We start from the raw sequence: 6,971 nt of genomic DNA on the forward strand, positions 1-6,971 counted from the left end.
TAAAAATGGCAATTTGATTCTCGTCAGGATGAACGGGGCAGAGCACTGCAGCCTGTACAGTTTTGGAAGCAGTTGTGCAATGTCATCGTTTATAAGCTTAATGCAAAGAGATATGTGTAACTGTTGGAATAGCACCCAGGTGGCTCAGGCAGCTAGAATAGACAGGATTATGTTAGTCCTTCCGTCCAGCACTGTTTCTGCCTCCTGACCTGTTGTAATCTCAGAGGTCAACACTCTAGTAATATTACCGAAAGAGGTCAACCCATCCAGCTTACTTTGTCAATGTGGCATTTAATAACCAGACTAATGGGGAAAGTGCTAGAGAGTAAATTGGGGGGGATCCTTGATACAATAATATGTGTAAAGTTTTTGAGCATTTCAACCTCCTTCCTATAAAATCTATGTGTGTGTTTTTAACTAATAAAAAGATGTGGGCACAGCTTCTGAGGGCAGAGTACAATATGTGTTTCAGGCTGTTTTATATAACATCTTATGCAATCTGTTTGGGAAATCCAAACTGGAAAGTTGTTTCTTAACAGGGCAAAAACTGAAACGAATGAGCCATTGCTCTGACCCAGTACAAAATAGGTATTCATGCAGACTCCAGGACAAGGGGAATCCTGTACTTCAGCAAATAGAGCTACCATTACTCTAGAGCTTAAAGCAGGAAAGAGCCATATCTTAGTGGTAGATAGTGCTCTGCATGCAAAAGTTCCCAGGTTCAATCCCCAGCATCTCCCTGTAGGGCTGGAAAGGACTGGTTTCTGAAACAGTAGACTATAGTGAGCTAGATGGACCATTTAGTATGACTGTAGAAGACAAATTCCAGAGCTCATAGTGTAACTAGATGCAATCCTATGCTCTCTCAGAATAAAAGCCAAATGCACAATAGCAACTATGATGTGGAAGGGCAATGTAACCACAATGGCAGCTACTCTCATAGTGTTCCTATGGACCATTGCCTCACATCCTCAGCACAATATTGCTCTTAACAACACTAGCAGAACTGTATTGACACAAGAGCAAAAAAAAAGAAAAGACCAACAATAAAGTAATCATTATAGCATTGCGTCATTTATTAAACACTCCATCCTGCCAAAAAAACAGTCTACCACTACTACTAATTTTTTATTTATACCCCACCCATCTGGCTGGGTTGTCCCAGCCACTCTGGCCAGCTTCCAACACACATAAAAATAATAGCAAAGCATCAAACCTTAATAGTAACAATCAGATTGTATATAAAAAATCGCAATAACTTTAAAATAAACAGGTTATATCAAATAAAGCAATATTCAATAATCCTACCACATCACATTCACCAGCCAGTAACTTTATATTAAAAAATGAGATTGGCACGGCTTGTTTTCGAGAAACCCATGCTGGGTCTTAGTAATCACAGCATCCTTTTCTAAGTGTTCACATACCGACCATTGATTGATCTGTTCTAGGAGCTTTCCTGGTATCGATGTCAAGCTGACCAGTCTTCTTTTCCCCGCTTTTTGAAGATGGGGATAGCATTTGCCCGCTTCCAGTCTGCAACCTCAGCTGTTCTCCATGAATTCTCAAAGATTATAGACTGAGTCTCCTTTAGTACCCTTGGGTGCAGCTCATTAGCCCCTGGATATTGGAATTCATTTAAAGTGGCTAAGTGTTCCTTTAATCACCTCTTCCTTTGTGATTTCCCCCCTTTTAAAATCAACCTCCCTCTTTGTGTGTGGATTATGCAGTTTTCATTATATAAGGATCCACAGTCAGAGAATGAATTTACTGTTAGCAAGTATGATTTCCAAACCATCATTTAAGCAAGGAAAGAACGATGGTGAAGATGATTAAAATTTGTTAGTTGTTTTATCTTGCCCAGGGCAACCCACAGAGACTTACAACCAAACAAGCTGAAAGAATAAATCTCCCACAAACATACATTAAAACCAAGAAGAACAAATAAATACATTAAAACATCCCACCCGCTTCTAAAAGGTCATGGATAGTTAAAGGCCAAAGGTCTGGTTATAGAGGAAAGTTTATGACTGGTACCTAAAGATATATAATGATGGTAGCAGGTGTTCCTCCACAAACAGGGAGCCACTGCAGAGAAGGCCCTTTCTCATGTTGCCATCCTCCACACCTCTCATGGAGGAGGCACATGAAGAAGGGCCTCAGATGATGAGCAGAGGGTCCGGGATGGTTCATAGGGAGACACAGTCCTTGAAGTATTGCGGTCCAGTGCCATTTAAGTCTTTATAGGTCAAAATCAACACTTTGAATTGGGCCTGGAAACTAACTGGCAGCCAGTTCAGTCAAGTGATGATAGTTTGTTGTATTATTTCCAAATTCCACCCACCCTTTTAGACCTCTCTCAAGGGCAGGGAGGCTGTTTATAGAAGGAGATATTGCTATTTACAGGCTCGAAGCATCAGGTTCCAAATGCCACCAAGACTAAATGTAGAGGGGTGGTGTTTCTTTTTTAAAAAGAAAGTATCAAGAATAGTATCCAGGAGTGGCTGCCAGATGCATGCCTACACGAGTTGGGAATGCACATGGCAGGCAGAGAAGTGTTTCTGAGATAGCTGCGGTTACATGCCCTTCAGTAAACGTTCACAAAAGAGTGGCTCCAGAAGATTAAGTTCCCGACCATAACATGAATGTGTTCACTGACAAATTACTAAGGGAACAATTCTACCACCACCGTGCTGAATAGTGGAGGAAGGTGGTATGGCACATTAGGAACTTCTCTGCAGAAAGGATGCTGGCAGATAGAGGAGTACCATCATTGATGGATGTCCCAGCTGGGTCCAGGTGGGTGGAAAGGAGCTGTTGGTGGTGGCAAGCATAAATCCCTGAAATGGTTGTTTGGGGAGCACGGATTTTTTAGGATTGAAATTGTTGAGCTTTAAACCGACCAGCAGGCCTGATTAGGCCCCCGAAACAGACTTTGGACATGCCTGGCTTAAATCATAGCACCATCATGGCAGAACAAAATGGCGTTGGCTTCTGCCACCCTGATCTATTTACATAGAGAGCAAAATGTTTGCAAAAGCGTCCAGTGTTACTCAGTGCGACACTTGCCTAGTAAACAGCTTTCCTAACACAATGAAAGTGCATTCCACTCCCTATAATAGAATCTTACCCTCTCCAAAGAGGAGAGGTGGGCATTGGCTTGCTTTTCTAGATGCCTAAATGATTGTTTGATGGCATCAATTGAACCTTTCATAAAGAATTCCTGGTGGTATTTGGCAGCTTGGGGGAAGGATCCATTTGTTGCTTGTGGTCTCAGAAACACTTATCCTTGAAAAAGCAAAATCAGCTTCCCGAGGTTTGAAAGCAGCTTTGAAGAGTTCCTAAGGGGTCGTGGTAGAATTGTAAAAACATGTGTAAGGGCAAGGTCTGAGTGCACATGAGGCAGTCATCTTGCTAGTGCTAAGCAGGTTTGGAGCTGGCCTGTGCTAGCATGGGAGAGCTTCTGAAAACCCCATCTGTGCCACCTCAGGCTCCATGATAGAAGAAAGATATAAAAGAAAAGAAACATTTGGATCCCAGGACTTGGTTATTATGCGGATAGTGTCATTATAGGGTTTAGTCACTAGGTGGCACAGAATTTCTTTGTATCTGGCTGGTGTCAGAAATTTCCTGTGCCTCTCCTGTTCTTCTTGTTTAAGGTGGGGTCGAGTGTGTGAGCCCAAGGCTATGGTACATAGTGGCATTGTGACTTCCAAACAAGTTGCACAGTTCAGTGACATGCAACGTGTTTTGTGCTAGATGCTGCAAGGAAAAGAGAGGAGAGCCACGCAGTGGCAACAGTTCCCTTTTTTAGGCTATTCAGAACCTAAAGCTGTCGGACTTCCAGTGAAATTTAAAGCATTCCAAATCTGAGACCCAAATGTGAATGTGCTCTCAAGCTTTCTTTACCATGACATGGAATCGACTCGCTTTGGCTAGGTGTGACTAGACAATTTCCTAGGTTTGTGCCTAGCATGTTAAGAGCCAGTTTCAACTGCACCCTTTCCCCGCAGCTGACGCAAAATGTGAAATGAGAAGAAAGAGACAGATTTGATATACTGCTTTCTGCCTGTTGAAAGTGGTTGAAATATACCACATGGTATGCTTTAAAAAAATCTTTTGGATCAGTGACTCACTCTGCATGAAATCCAGAAACAGGCATTGCCAAAATCTTGTTGATAAGATCTACAGCTACAGTCCTTAATGCACTTACTGTAAAATAGTTTGACTGAAAATAATTTGAATATTCAAGTGAGAAATGGAGTTCTAGGCAGCCTTTGCCAACTTGATGCTTTCCAGCAATTTTTGAAATATATTTTAAAAAATTAAAAATTGTCCAGTAGGACCTTAGAGACCAACTAAGTTTGTTCTTGGTATAAGCTTTTGTGTGCATGAAGAAGTGTGCATGCACATGAAAGCTTATACCAAGAACAAACTTAGTTGGTCTCTAAGGTGCTACTGGACAATTTTTTATTTTTTTTATATATATTGACTGTGTCAGACCAACACGGCTACCTGCCTGAATCTAGCAGTTTTTTATTATCCAGCCAGCCTAGGCTGTGGCTGATGGGCATTGGAGTCTCACTGAGTTTGGAATTCCTTGCTTCAGTAGTGACTTCTTCATGATGCTTTTTTCAAGGGCATATTGATGTATCTTTTGTCCCAACTGTCTGGACTAGATCTTGGGGTTTTTCCTCATGTTTGACTATGTTTCCCAGCTCAATTTAGAAGATGTTTGTGAAGGATAAAGGAAGCAGCAGGCGTAGTGTGTAGCATACATGTGAGCAGATGTCAGAAGACCAATTGCTTCGTGAAACTTTCTTCTTTTCATTTGATGATAGGCTAAGGAGTGCCCAGGGAGCCGGGTGTTTAACAGCCAGAGACCCCAAGACAGTCATTGTATTGTTCATAAACAACAAAATACCTTTGCTTGATCTATATGGTCTCTGTACATGTGCGGCAGAGCCATGTCAGAAAGGAAATGAGACCTGCTATGTTTAAACACCATTGAAGCTGCTAATGAAATGATCTTTACATCAGAGATAAAAATTATGCAGCAAGCTAATGGAATTGGCTTGTCAGTCTTTCTGACAAGCAGTTTCTGCAACTCATAGTCTAATCAATAGAGATACTTGGGAGTAAGTCCCACTAAACTCTGTGAAAGTTTTCTGTTGTTTTCTGTTGCTTCAGCAGAAGTTGTTCTTCCTTATGTCTAGTAAACATACCCCTGCCGTCTGGTACAACAGAAACCAAGTGTGATAGATATTTTGCCAAGATGTTGGGACAAATCATTCTTTGGAAATAAAAAAGCTCATGCAGGCTATTAAGAGGTTCTCCAGTGAAGGGTCTCGTTCTGGAGATTCTGTCTAGAGATTAGGAAGAACTTCTTGAAGGTACATGCTGTTCGCCAATAGAACAGACTGTGTCAGAATATAGTGAACTTTTCCTTCATTAGCTGTCTTTAAGTAGAGGCTGGGAGGGCCCTAGCTCAGTGCTTTGCATGTAGAAGTTCCACGTTCAATCCCAGGTGTAGCTGGAAGGGACTCTTGCCTGAAATCCTGGAGAGCAGCTCATAGTCAGTGTAGACAATACTGAGTTAGATGGCTCAGTGGTCTGATCCACTATCAGGTAGCTTCCTATAATCCTACATCCCTGTGATGGCTACTTGTCAGGGCTGCTGTAGTAGGAGGGTTTGATCCAGTGAATCCAGGAGGTTGAACGAGTTGACCCTTAAGGTACCACATGAGCATTTTACATGCAATCACTTTGCCTCTATCAAACTTATTCTTGTACACACAGACCTCTTCAAACCCTTCATGGATGCTTTCCATGCCATTTAAATGCTGAAATCCATAGAATCTTTCTGCCTCAGTTCCCCAGCTGTAAAATGGGTAAAATAAGGAAGGTGCAAATGACTTTGTAAAAAGTGTCCTTCCGTTTCCTACAACTGTGCCAGGGGTGTGGTACCATTTTCAGTCTGAGGGCCACATTCCATTCTGAGCAACTTTCTTGGGGCCACATGCCATTCCTGGGTGGGGCAATGGGTATAAATTTTTACCTTTGTACAACAGCCTAGTTTCTGTATGCACTCCTGCACCCTTCTTACTTCTCTATCTTGTCTCTAAGCAAGAGGACACATTCCAGAGTCGGGAAAACAAAGCAAGGATAATAGCAGATGTAGAGGTTGTGAAGCAGAGACAATGGTGTGTGTGTGTGTGTGTGTAGAAACCTCTGACTTTGCATGGCAATGGTAGCATCCATTGCTCTACTTCTGGTCCTGCCCACCAGTTCCATATACCTCCTGGAAGGTGTCCAATACAGTGGTACCTCAGGTTAAGTACTTAATTTGTTCCGGAGGTCTGTTCTTAACCTGAAACTGTTCTTAACCTGAAGCACCACTTTAGCTAATGGGGCCTCCTGCTGCTGCCGCGCTGCCGGAGCACGATTTCTGTTCTTATCCTGAAGCAAAGTTCTTAACTTGAAGCACTATTTCTGGGTTAGCGGAGTCTGAAGCATATGTAACCTGAAGCGTATGTAACCCGAGGTACCACTGTACTGAAATATGACCCTTGGGGTGAAAAAAGCTTCTTCATTCCTGTGCTAGAAGGTACACTGAATTTTCCACAAGTCTGTGCTGATTCCTCCAATGCAATGCAAGCCCCTTGGAAATCTTTCCTAGAGGGTTGAGGGTTCCCTAGAATTCCCACCAGAACTGCACGGTATATGGTATAGAGCAGTGTTCTTCGACATTGGGCCCCCAGACAACCCCCTTCATTCCTAAATACTGGCTAAGCTGGCTGCAGGTGATGGGAGTCGTAGTCTCCCATCTGGGTACCCAAGGTATAGAGGGCTACCTATATATTGATGAAAGTGGGGTGCCTGGCCTTGCGCTAGTGGAAGCACTTCTACCAGCACAAAGCTACCACTGGCTGCAATGCAATGTGTGGGGTTTTCATATGAGACCAGTGAAA

This window comes from Podarcis raffonei, chromosome 6 (genome assembly GCF_027172205.1).
Source record: "Podarcis raffonei isolate rPodRaf1 chromosome 6, rPodRaf1.pri, whole genome shotgun sequence".
Taxonomy (NCBI): Eukaryota; Metazoa; Chordata; class Lepidosauria; order Squamata; family Lacertidae; genus Podarcis; species Podarcis raffonei.